This window comes from Eptatretus burgeri, chromosome 3 (assembly GCF_056783735.1).
Source record: "Eptatretus burgeri isolate ZD-2024b chromosome 3, Ebu_testis_v1, whole genome shotgun sequence".
Classification (NCBI taxonomy): domain Eukaryota; kingdom Metazoa; phylum Chordata; class Myxini; order Myxiniformes; family Myxinidae; genus Eptatretus; species Eptatretus burgeri.
In genome coordinates, this window is record NC_140963.1 from 80,904,476 (window position 1) to 80,917,673 (window position 13,198).

Genomic DNA, 13,198 nt, shown 5'->3' on the forward strand with positions numbered 1-13,198 from the left:
GAGTGAAAGCACTGCAAGAACTCTGTGATGCCCCGACACACAAGATTCTGAAGCATGTCGCAACAAGGTGGCTGTCCCTTGGTCAGTGTCTAGACAGGCTGATTGAACAGTGGGAGCCACTTCGCCTCTTCTTCAAAGAAGAAGTACGAAGAAAAATGCAACCAACTGTAGCCAAGACTCTAACAACGAGCAAGAAGGACGGCACTGTATCTACTGCCAGTACTGGCACTGCAGGATCAAGCACTAGTGGAGCAGCATTCACCACTACCACTGCAGTATCTGCTGCGAAGAAGACAGCAGGGACAGCACCAAAACCAATGCTGAGAGCAGGTAGCATCACCGGCCCTTCATCACGTTCATCTACAAAGCAGATCCCTTCAGAGTCGAGAAAGACTGTGATAGTCCCATCTACAGGCAAAGAAGGACCCAAGTTAAGTTCTGCTTTTGCCAAATCACTTGATAGAAGCTCAGCAAAACCTTCGAATCAGAGGTCTTCTTCCTTGGCTGCACCTACCTCAAGCTCTCTCCTCAAACGTAAAATTGGATCTGGTACTACGAGTCTGACCTCTTCTGCTGGCAGTAAACGCAAGTGTGATCGCCCTGCGGCTAAGTGTACTACGAGTTCTACAACTAAAAGCGCATCTTCCTCAAACTGTGCAGGAATCTAGAGAAAAACGTGTCAACAGGATGTTCTTGTCTCCACAAACAAAACTCTATTGTTTCTTCCTTCGATATGCTAACAAGCTTTTTGAGAAGGGGAATCTTCTGCTCCAAAGAGACGAACCCTGTATTCATCTCCTGCACGGAGAATTGAATGGTCTTCTGAAAGATATCTTCGTACGGTTTTTGAAACCATCGGTGTCATCGGTTGCTCTGGTAAATGTACCCTTCTCTGACAGAAATCATCAGAAGAATGATGAGGACCTCATGATTGGGAACGATGCCAAACTGTATATAAGGGAACAAAGGAGTCTCAAGAAATCCACCTTCACTCTGAGTGAGTCAGACATCCAAGGTTTCTTCAGTGCAGTTCGCTCATATTATGTGAAAGCCTGCAATTATATCTTCAAAACCTGGCCGCTAGATGATGAATTAGCCAAGCATGCTCAGGTGCTGGATGTTAAGCTACACCAAGAAGTGGGGTTTGACTGTGTGGAGTTTTTCATCAAGAAATTCCCCTGTCTGTTCAGTGGCGGTGATAGTGACATAGACAGTCTTGAGAGTGAATTCGCTCACTACCAGGCAGACGCCTCCATAGCTACAATTGCTACTGAGACAGTGAGAGTGGATGAGCAGTGGCATCGGATTTCACAGCTCACAGATCCCTGCACTGGTGCCAAGAAGTAACCTAATTTGAGCAAAGTGATGAAGGGAATCTTGGTCATTCCTCATTCGAACGCATCATGTGAGCGGGCACTCAGTCTTGTACGGAAGAATCATACTGAATTTCGTCCCAATTTGAGTGTCAAAACCCTGGAAGCTCTCTTAATTGAAAAACTAGCTGATAACACCCCTTGCTACCAGAGAGAATACAGCAAAGACATAATCAGAAGGGCTAAAAGAGCCACACAGCTGTCACTCAGCAAAGCTGCCATGGAAAAAGCAAGCAGCAGTAGTACCAGCCAGTAAGGTAAGAAAAATATTGCTTCTTTTGTGCTTTTTGTTAATCTTTGATTGTCCCCTAACTTACTAATATTAACATACATGTAACATTAAAAAGTGCACAATTTTCCCCTTTTTTTGTTCAAAAAGTGGGAATTCTTAACATGTTAAATGCTCCAAAATAGGGCTCAGAGGGCACGAGAGAGCGTCTAGAACCCCAGAGCTTCCAGGGCCCTAAGGCGGGCCCTGGACCCCGCCGCAAGGGTCGAGCGCTCCGCGCTCGAGATGTGCGCTTCGCGCACATTATTTGGTGTCGGTTGAAAATCCTCCCTAATTCTGATTTCCAAAAGTTGGCATCTCTGTGTAAATATATGTAATAATTTTTTTTTTTTTAATTTTCTTTACAGGAGTGAGACTCATGGAAAAGTAAAGTAGAACTGACAGTGGGAGAAACGTTAAGGGAAGGAATGAATAAACAGGAAAAGAGGGGAATAAATACTTAAACTTGCAATTGAAATGTTTGGGTTGGGAAAGTTTATTTGGTGGAATAAAGATCATGGGTCAGAATTGGAAATGATAAGTGCTGGCAGTGTTTTACTTGCTTGAAGGCCTGGAGGGAAGAGTGACGCAGAACAGCCTCTGGAAGTTGATTCAAGAACAGCCTCTGGAAGAAGCGAGGAATAAAAGAGTTGAGGTCTGCAGTCAGCCATAATTTTGGAACCCGAACCAAGTCACAGGCTATTCCAATAATTTTGAGAGCCTTAGGTTCCACAATATCCCGGAAAGAAAGATGTGATGCTGTGGCTTCAGCCCATAGCGGAGAGCATTACGTCATTGGGCTACGGAGAATGACCTTGTCAACTGAGAACCTGCCATTTTTCCCAGGAAAGACTTGGATTAACGGAAGAATCCCAGTGTGCAACTGGTTTTCAAAGGCAGCTTTGGTATGTGGTCGACCCAGGAAAGGTCATCGCTGAACGTGAGGCCTTGAAGTTCAAGAGACCTGATCCCTTCCAGTGCATTACCAAGGAAATAGATTGATGGGTTTGTTTGACAGTCCTTGCAGAGTGATAAGGATGAGATTTTCCATGATGCTCCATGTGTCAGACCATTTTTTTTTTTTTTTTTTTTTTTTTTTTTTTTGTATACCTTGGTCGAGGCTCGTATGAGAGCTAACACACAACTCACAGCAAGGAGGCATGAGACAAGAGGGGCGGGAGTGGAAGGGACAAAACAGTGGGGAACAGACACATTAGGTGAACTGTGGAAGGGAGAGGGATGGGGATGGGACGGGGAACATGGCGAAGAGAAGATGGACATTTCAGGGACTTTCAGGAAGGAAAGCAGGAGAAATGAAGGAAGTGGGCTTGGGTGGATTATCGGGGGTAGAAAAGATCGAGGATTTGGATGGGGGAAGATAAGAGGTGGTGGTGAACAGCTGTTTTGAAAGCCTGGAGGGAAGAATGGGAAAGAATAGAGTGAGGAAGTTTATTCCAAAGGCGGGAAAAAAAGAGGAATGAAAGAGTGAAGATGAGCAGTGATTCGTGATTTTAGTAGTTTTACCAGAAGGGGGTTGTTGGCGGACCATGAGCGCCCTGTGGAAATGTGGTGGGGACAAATCGCAGAGAGAGCAGGGGGGGCAAGGCTGGAGAGGAGTCGGTCGAAGACAGAAAGACCACCGACCAACCTGCGGTGATTGAGGGAGAGGCCCAAAGACTCAGCTTCATTGCGGGAGATGCCGATGATCTTAAATGCCCTGGTTTCGACAGCGTGAAGCCGAGAAAGGTGGGAGGCAGGAGCACCAGCCCAGAGGGGAGAGCAGTACTCCATCAGGCTACGGACAAAAGCTTTGTAAGTGGTCAGGAGCTCAAGAGGGCCGAGGAAGGACTTAGCACGACGAAGGATTTCCAGTCGGCGACTGGCTTTTGAGGCGAGGTTGGAAATGTGACTTTCCCAGGAAAGGTCATGGCAGATAGTGAGACCTCGAAGCTTGAAAGAAAAGACTTCTTCCAGAGGATTGTTGAGAAAGTGGATGGGGGGGGTTTGTAAACGGTCCTTTCGAAGAGACATAGTGGGAGTGTGAGATTTGTCTTGATTGAAAGACATGTTCCACGTGTTGGACCAGTTTGTGATTTTATCCAGATCTGCAGTGAGTGAAGAAGCTGCTGCTTGCCGGTCTGAGGGATGACAGATGGTACGGCAGAGGGTGGAGTCGTCGGCAAAGAGAAATAGAGGATTTTCCAGAGAGTCCGAGAGATCATTGATGAAAACCAGAAAAAGAACAGGGCCCAGAACGCTACCTTGAGGAACTCCAGCCTGCACAGGAAGAGGGGATGAAAGAACTCCATTTAGGGCCACACGTTGACTGCGACAGGAGAGGAAGTCTGCGAGCCATGAGTGGAGATGGCCTTGAATACCATGGGAAGAGAGTTTGGTGAGTAGGGCAGGGTGCCAGACTGTGTCAAAAGCACGTGATATGTCCAGGGATACGGCTCGGATTTCCTGTCTGGCATTGAGGACCTCCATCCATTGATGGGAGAGCAGAAGCAGCATATCCAGGGTAGAGTGACCTGGTCTGAAACCAAATTGATGATTGGAAATCAAGCCATTGGAGAAGAGGAAGGATTTCATATCTGAGGCGATGATGGATTCCATCACCTGGCTGATTGGTCTGTAGTTACAGGGATCTGTTTTTGCACCTTATTTATGCAGGGCAGTGATGTTAGCAGATTTCCAAGCAGATGGCAGATGACCTTGGGCAAATGAGAGGGTGAATAGAACAGAGAGTGGGTGAGCAAGAGCAGAAGAGCAGGCTTTGAGGACACGTGGGCTGATGCCGTCTGGACCGGTTGCAGAATCTGACTCGAGGTTTGAAAGCAAGCTCTCCACCTTGTCAGGAGAAAAGGATACAGAGTCCAGGGACAGTTGGGTGCGACTGGGTAAAGTGGGTAGAGATAGTGATGGGTTTAGGACACAAGATTTAGCTGCAAACACCGAGTTTAGACATTCAGCTTTATCACGTGTGGAATCAGCAGTGCGGCCATTTGAGGTAAGGGAGGGGATGGAGGGGGAACATACACCAGAAACAGATTTGATTAAACGCCACCAGGATTTTGAGGAGGGAGAGAGGTTTGAGAGTTCAGACTTGAGATGAGAAAGATGTTGTTTTCTGGCTCTCCTGAGGGTAGATACACACTTGTTCCGAGCTTTGTGGAAAGAACTGAGATTGCCCTCAGTTGGGTTTGCTTTCCATGAGGCAAAGGCAAGTTGTTTCAGGACAACTGCCTCGCCACAAGCTTCAGTAAACCAAGGGCGGGAGGAAGGGTAAGACAACTGAACACGAGAGGGGATAAATCTGTGCATGAGGGAGAGCAAGTTTCTTTGAAAGAATTCCCAGGATGAGTTGATGTTTGAGAAAGTAGTGATAGGAGACCAGTCTGTCAGTTTGATGGCTGCTCGGAGACCCTGCCAGTCCGCTTGAGTGAAATGCCAGACTCGACGGCGGTGACGTGGTTCTCTGATAACAGCCAGAGAGATGTCCACTTTGACAAGGACGTGGTCAGAAGAACCAATTGGAGCGAAGGAAGAGCAGCAGATATTGTCAGGGAAATTTGTCAAAATCAGATCCAGAAGAGATGGAGTACCATTGGTTGAGATCCGGGTCGGGAAGTTGACCGATTGAGTCAGTCACAATGAGTCGCAGAAAGCTTTTGCTGAGGTGCCATGGCAGGTGAGAGAGGTACCCACACCGAGCCAACTGGCGTGATGACAATTGAAGTCACCACATAAGAGGAAGAGAGAGTTTGGATGAGAAGATAGAAGATGGTCCATGTTTTCGGATAGTGAGGTGTAGATGGAGTCATCACTGTTCGGTGGACGGTACAGTACACATATAAACATGAGGTGGGAGTGAAGGGGAAGCCGAAGCCAGAGGTATTCCTGGGGGTGTGGGGGAGTGAGAGCAGTGCATGGAGAGTGAGGAATAGAGTCTTTGATGAAGAGAGCAACACCTCCACCAGGACGAGGCTCAGATCTGTCATACCGTAAGAGGGAGTAGCCAGGGAGAGATACTTGGGAGTCAGACACGTCTTGGCAGATAATGTCTGGTTTGTCAGTGGCAACCTGTATGGAAAGATCTGAAAGGTTTGAGCGAAGGCCCCGGATATTTGAGGTCCACACTTTTAATGAAGAGGAAGGGGAGGAGGCTTTGGGTGCAGGAGGTGGAGGGGGAGGGGGAGGGTAGGACAAGGGATGAGGGGGGCAGGTAAGGAGGGTTGCTGAAGGAGTGTGGGGTATTGCAGAACAGCGAGGGGAGGGGGCCGAATGAGGAGGAGAAAAGGCTCTGTGGTGCTGGGGGAGAGGGGGGACAAGAGACGAGGAAGAAGGCAGTTGAGGATTTGAGGGAGTGGAGTGAAGAGATGGAGGTGAGAGGGCAGCGGAGGGAGGCAGGTTGGTAGATAAGAGGGGGGGCGACTTTGAGCAGGAGGCGTGAGGGGGATGAAAGGTGGGAGAAAGGTGAGGGGGGATTTTTGAGAGAGGTGAGGGGGGCTTGGAGGGAGAAGAGTGAGATGGTTGCTTTGAGAGTGAGAGTGAGGGGTGAGGGGGTGAGTTGGCACTGAAGTTGGAAAAAAAGAATGTTTGATGGAAAGCGAGCATCCATGGCAAACTGTGGTTTTTAAAAGTTTTAGGTCAGAGATGCGATTTAACACAATTCTTGATGGATGCAATGAAGGCGAATTCAGAGCATGGAGAGAAGAAGCGCTGTCATAGTTGGATTTTTTCGGCAAGGAATGAAGGAGAGGTCGAAATGAGAGCAGTCTGTTAAAATAGCAGAAGAGTAGTGCATTGTGAAACAGTAAAGAGTACCACATGTGTGAGAGAGGAAGATGAAGCATTATAAGATCGTTTTTGTAGTTAAAAATAATGTATGAGAGAGTTCAACAGATTAGGTCATGGAAGTGTAAAAAAAAAAAAAAATCGAGGAAGAAGACGAGGAGGAAGTTAAGAGGAAGAAGAAGAAGCAGAATCGGGAGAAGGTGAGCGTGTTGTTGTTGGGTATATGTGTATATATATATATATATATATATATATATATATATATATATATATATATATATATATATATATATATATATATATTTTTTTTTTGTTGTTAATATTAATATATGAGAGAGTTCAACAGATTAGGTCATGGAAGTGTAAAAAAAAAAAAATAATAATAATCGAGGAAGAAGACGAGGAGGAAGTTAAGAGGAAGAAGAAGAAGCAGAATCGGGAGAAGGTGAGTGTGTTGTTGTTGTTGTAGGGTATTTTTTTTTTTTTTTTTTTTTTTTTTTTTTTGAGATAAGAAAGAGATTAGTTGGGAGAATGGGGGATGTTTGGAAAGTGGGGAGGATCAAAATTGAAGGTAATGGGTGAAATGAAGACGAGAGAAGAACCTTCAGAGTGTCGGCTTTATTCCATTTGATTGGAGCCGCTTCTACGGGCACACCAGGAAATACAGACGCAGCATGGAGTACATAAGCAGTAAGGTATACACGCGCAACTAATCACCGCAAAATAAATCAGTATTGTATATCAATCAGTATTCTCACCATTCAATGAGCACCAAGTGAGCCGCCGACATAAAACGACAATGCCCCTGGGACAATCCCCCCGACCGAGCCGAGCCTCAGCTTTATCTCTTCTGTGCTCGAGCCGGGCAACATGTGATCACACGTCACGACCTTCAATTCACCACATTCTCCCCATATTTAAAATGTAACTAGAGGCCCAGCTAACGCACCTTGATTACTTCAGCGCTACAGGTGTATACATTTCAAGCAACGTGAACTATCTAAACTACAGAAGCATACATGCCAAGCAGTGAGGATTATTTTGAGTTGTAGGAGCATGGTAATGAGCATCGATATATTATGTAACGAGCATATAGGAGCATGAGCATCGAGGATGCCGATAATCCCCTTTACAGATTGAGTCGGCGAGGGGGTATTATTCGTCGGCCTCTCCGGGAGTAGATGGCGGTTTCACTTGAGGGAGGCTTCCGATCCTCTTGGTGAGCCTCGACTCGTGCCGGAGATGACTCCCCGATCGCTCTCGGGTGGAACGCGGTAGCTCCGTCGTCACCCTTCTCGGGTGGAGTCCCTGGGGGGGGAACACCTGGGGAGGGGATGTCAGGGAGGTGTGCCAGATGGTGGTGTACCTGAGGGAGGAGTACCTGAGGGAGCCAAATGGCGAACCGACACAGTGGTCTCCCTGCCATCAGGGAGCCTGACATGTGCATACGCTGGATTAGTATCGATGAGTTCGACCTCTTCCACCATGGGTTCATACTTGCTTTGTCGTACCGGGCGTTTCATGAACACTGTTCCGGGATGGGTTAGCCAGTTGGGCACCGATTGGCTGTCAACATAACGTCGTTGGTGAGGAGTTGCATTGGTGGACGTGCAGAGCAAAGAGCGTATGGAATTCAGAGCGTCGGGAAGGGTAACCTCCCACCGCTCGGAGCCCAGTCCTCTTGATTTCAACGCCAGAGTTACGGCTTTCCAAATGACTCCGTTATACCGCTCCACCTGCCCATTACCCTGTGGGTTGTAACCCGTCGTTCGACTAGTTGCTATGCCGTGCTCTAATAGGAATTGTTTTAGCCCGGCCGACATGAAACACGGCCCTCTGTCTGAATGTATGTACGAAGGTTTCCCAAACATAGCAAAGAGGTCAGACAGACATTTCACGACAGTGCCCGAGGTCATATCCGAGCACGGAAATGCGAAAGGGAACCTTGAATACTCATCAACAACAGTGAATATGTATCTGTTGTCTGTCTCGGTCGGCAGGGGCCCTTTGAAGTCAATGTTTAGTCTCTCGAAGGGAGAAGTGGTCTTGATCAATCTACCAGGAGCCGCACCATAGAATCTGGGTTTTAGTTCAGCACAAACAGGGCATGAAGCATTCATTTGTTTAATATCTTCAATAGAATAGGGCAGGTTCTGTCTGCGCACGAAATGTGCCATTCTGGTTACCCCCGGGTGGCACAGAGACACATGGAGGTCTTGCAAAGTCCGACTGATTGTCGCCGAGCAGTAGACCCGAGAGAAGGTGTCTGCAGCAGGGTTTTCCCTCCCGGGCCGGTAGACTGTCGTAGCTATAGCAAGCTAGGTCTATCCGCCATCTCATAATTTTTTCATTCTTAATTTTCCCGTTATTTTTCCCATCAAACATGAATGCCACGGATCGTTGGTCCGTAACGAGCGTGAAGTGGTTTCCCAGTAAATAATGTCTCCATTTACGCAGCGCTTCGACGATGGCGTACGCCTCCTTCTCTATTGCCGAGTGTCTCTGCTCGCTTCCAGAGAGAGTTCTCGAGAAGAACGCGACGGGTCGCCCAGACTGATTAAGCGTAGCAGCTATCGCGTGATCTAAAGCATCTGTCTCCACCACGAAGGGCACCGAGCTATCGATCGATAATACCACGGAATTACTGATATCGTCTTTGAGGTTGTGGAAAGCTGTTACAACAGCGGCATCTGGTGGAAAGTTTTTGCAATGCACTAGGGGATGTATTTTCTCGGAGTATTGCGAAATCCATCTTGCATAGTAAGCGAACATGCCGATCACCCGGCGCATTGTCTGCAGGTCCTGAGGTGGGGGTAGCTCACGAAGTGGGCGCAATCGTTCAGGATCAGGCTTAATCGTGCCGTCGGCTATCGTGTAGCCGAGAAGGTCAATTGACCTTGCCGAGAATACGCATTTCTCGTAGTTGAGAGTCAGATTATATTTTCTAGCAATGCTCAAGAATCTGTCCAGATTCATGTCATGTTCCCCCTGATCCCTTCCACACACTGTGACATTGTCCACGTAAACAAAAGTGTCTTTGAGGTTTTCATCTGAGATGATGTCGTCCATAACCCGTTGGAAGCAAGCTACTCCATTCGTGACACCGAATGGAATCCTCCTGAATTGGAAGAGGCGCCTACCTGCCTGGAATGCGGTGTAAGGTTTGTCTTCCTCTCGGATGGGAATTTGATGATAGGCGCTTCGCAAATCGATGGTGCTGAATATCTTATAATTAGCCACGCGTTCGACCATCTCGTCTATGCGCGGCAGGGGGGAAGGCGTCGAGTTGGGTGAAGCGATTGACCGTTTTGGAATAATCGACAACCATTCGTTTCTTATGGTTCTGGCTGCTGGTCACCAACACCTGTGCGCGCCATGGCGAATCGCTCGGTTCTATAATTCCTTCTTCCAGTAATCGCTTGGTTTCTGAAGTGATGAAATTCATGTCAGCAGTGGTATATCGCCGCGATTTGATCGCTATCGGTTTGCAGACCGGCGACAAGTTAGCGAACAGCTGGGGGGACGTTACCTCGGCGGTGGTCAAAGCATTTAAAATTAGACGAGGTTTGCTTCCTCCAAAGGGTATTTCGACGCTCGTGTGCTGCTTGAGGACATTATGACCCAGAATTACGTCTGCGCATAAATCACGAAGCACCAGTACCCTTACATCCCGATGCGTGTACCCTTTTACGTCCAATTCAACATTGCAGTACCCTCGTACGCGGGACTGTAGTGATGTGGCGGCCATGCATACCGTATTGTCTGTCGGGTGGATTTTCCATTTCCTGCCCTTCACTAGCGAGCTGTTGACGAAACTTTCAGAGCTACCGGTATCAATCAGTGCCTCAGCCTTATGCCCGTTAATTCGTACGTTGATGATAGCCTTGGATAGATTCCCCGGGGAGGCTGCAGTTAGTTTCTTTTGCGAGTAGAGAGCCGCAGAAGTGGGTTTATTTCTCCTTAGAGTAGATTTACATACCCTGGCATAATGCCCTTTCTTGTCGCAATTCATGCATGTGGCATCTCTGGCGGGGCAATTTTGGCGGGGGTGTCTTTTGTACCCACAAAAGAAGCATTTACCAACCGGAGCAGTTGCTGAGGAGTTTTAGACGTGGTCTGGGTATCCGGCTCCTCGGGTGTCTCTCCATCCCCTGTGTCTGGCTGTGTCTGTGTCAGTGGGGTTCCTTGAGTTCCCACCGTAGCAGCGTTCATTAGCAGCATCGGTGTCCCAAATGACTCAGATTGCTGCTGAGCCGTATCCATCGCTCGAGCCTGATCGACTGCCTTTTCAAGAGTGGGTTGCGCTTTCTCTAGTAAGTGTTGCCGTATGTGGGCTGATCTAAGTCCTTGGATAAATGCCTCCCGGGTCGCTTCATTTCGGCGTTTACGTTCCTCGGCGTTTACGGCCCGGAAGCTGCAGTCTTTTCCCAGCTGTTTCAGAGCTTGCAGGAACTGATCGATTGTCTCCCCGGCTGCTTGCCTGCGTGTGTTGAGAAGATGTCGTATGTAGAGCGCCTGCAGCACGTCGATCGCTGCTTCGTAGGTGTCACACTCCGAGAAGAGCCTGTATACGCCGGGCGAGACATGATTCTCGAGGGCGGCCAATTTGTCAGCTCCCTCTTCGATGATGGTCAGATAGTGTGAGAAGGAACGGAACCAATGTGACCATTTCATTTCTGAGTCAGTCGCGTTTGGGTCTACGTCGAACCTCTCTGGTTTGTAGATCTTGTCCATCGTTGGTTGAGAGAGCCGAGAAAACCAAATGGAATAAATTGAAATGAAGACGAGAGAAGAACCTTCAGAGTGTAGGCTTTATTCCATTTGATTGGAGCCGCTTCTACGGGCACACCAGGAAATACAGACGCAGCATGGAGTACATAAGCAGTAAGGTATACACGCGCAACTAATCACCGCAAATTAAATCAGTATTATATATCAGTCAGTATTCTCACCATTCAATGAGCACCAAGTGAGCCGCCAACATAAAACGACAATGCCCCTGGGACAATCCCCCCGACCGAGCCGAGCCTCAGCTTTATCTCTTCTGTGCTCGAGCCGGGCAACATGTGATCACACGTCACGACCTTCAATTCACCACAATGGGGAGGATAGAAATTGAAGGTAATGGGGAGAAAAAACAAACAAACAAAAAAAAAACGATCGAACACCGAGTGGAACCAGTAGGCCTCAAGCCTAGGCCTAGGCCTCAAGCACAGGTAAGAACGTCGACAAAAATACTCACAAAATAGCACGATTTTTGAAACAAAACCGAACTAGCAACACACAGTAACATGTAGGTGAGAAAATTAAACAGTTAAAACGGGACAAATAACAACCGGAAACTTAGCTTTGAGAACGTCAACAGGGAGCCCCAAAGGAGACCTCTCGCTGCTCTAAAACCGGAACCGGAAGTGAATCCCTGTAACATTCTCCAATCATTTCCAGCAGAGAGGGACCCATCTGCTGACTGCCTAGCAGAAGGATGAGGTACTGTATGACACAATGTGGAGAGAGTGGGAAGGTGGGGGTGGGATGTGTGGGGGTAAAGACTTTGAGCGTTAATGGTCACATGAGGGGGAGGAAGAGGGGGGGGGGGGGTTGAAACATTTGTAGTCATGTGCTGGCATTCTCTGCAGACAGGACCTCTCATAATCCCTAATTCTGATGAACTCGCAGATACCGGTCGTAGACGGGTATGGGGGACAGGACGGATCACAATACTCGGTTACGGTAGTTTTTTTGGATGTTTTGCGCCACATTCAACAGCTCAGTTCATATTGGTGCCGTGTCTGGGTGCCCATGATAGCGTTTGAGACCGGTCGCTTTAGATTGTTGGCCTTGACACATAGTGCCGGATGAGTAATACAAACGATTTGACATATTCATCGTTTCTATATTACCTCCATCAACAGATTAACAACATGGCAGGATAAAAGTCGTAAATGCTGAGTTGAACAAACTTGCTGAACTCATGGACTTAAGTAAAGCACGTCGTCTGGGACCCGGCCGTCGGTTGGACGCCGAACGCTGATGATTGTGACGTCATCGATTCCCTCTGAAAATTCTATCTATATTCGATTTTTTGAATCCGCTATTACCCGCGTAAGTAAATACATGGAACACATAATGTGAAGATTTCAGAAGTATGAACAGAATATCTTCGGAGAAAAGTGTGTTAGAAGTTCCAGGCCTACGCCCATTATATTATGATGATGAAAAGCCTGGTGTTGGCTTTGTGGTGAAAGTGGCTGGCTTGGAATCTTAGGGTGCTGAGTTTGAGCCCCGTTTTCCTCTGAATTAACACCAGGTGGGGTTGACTCAGCCTGTCATCGTTCCAAGGTAGGAAAAATGAGTACTCGCTTCCTGGAAACGGGGCACTGCGTCAGCGACACAGCCACACTCTCAGCAATGATGCAACTAGCAACCATAAGCTGAATACAAAATATTAATACTGCATGGGGCATCGTGTTTTCTGAACTCTAATTCACATTCATGTAACTGGTGGTGTTGATTACTTCAATAATTTATTATTTACTGCAAAAAAGCCATAAACTGTTTCTGCCATATTTTCTTTGTAGTAAGTGGATATTACCAGCAACTGATGGAGGAATCTGGAAGTTGATTCAAGTTTGGAGATCTAAGCATATGTATAGCAAATATAAAATTTTCCTTGTTTAAGTTTTTTTTTAAATTTTGTGCTGAATGTGCTGTGCATCGGTGGTGACTGTAGGGAATGCTTAAAAAAGCAACTTATTATGTG

General features: G+C 47.3%; 1 protein-coding gene across 5 annotated transcripts in view; it reads left to right on the forward strand.

Annotated features, from left to right (window-relative positions):
- Positions 1-13,198, forward strand: part of LOC147030292 (transformer-2 protein homolog beta-like) — a 48,553-nt gene that overhangs the window by 19,216 nt on the left and 16,139 nt on the right. The window lies entirely within an intron of this gene.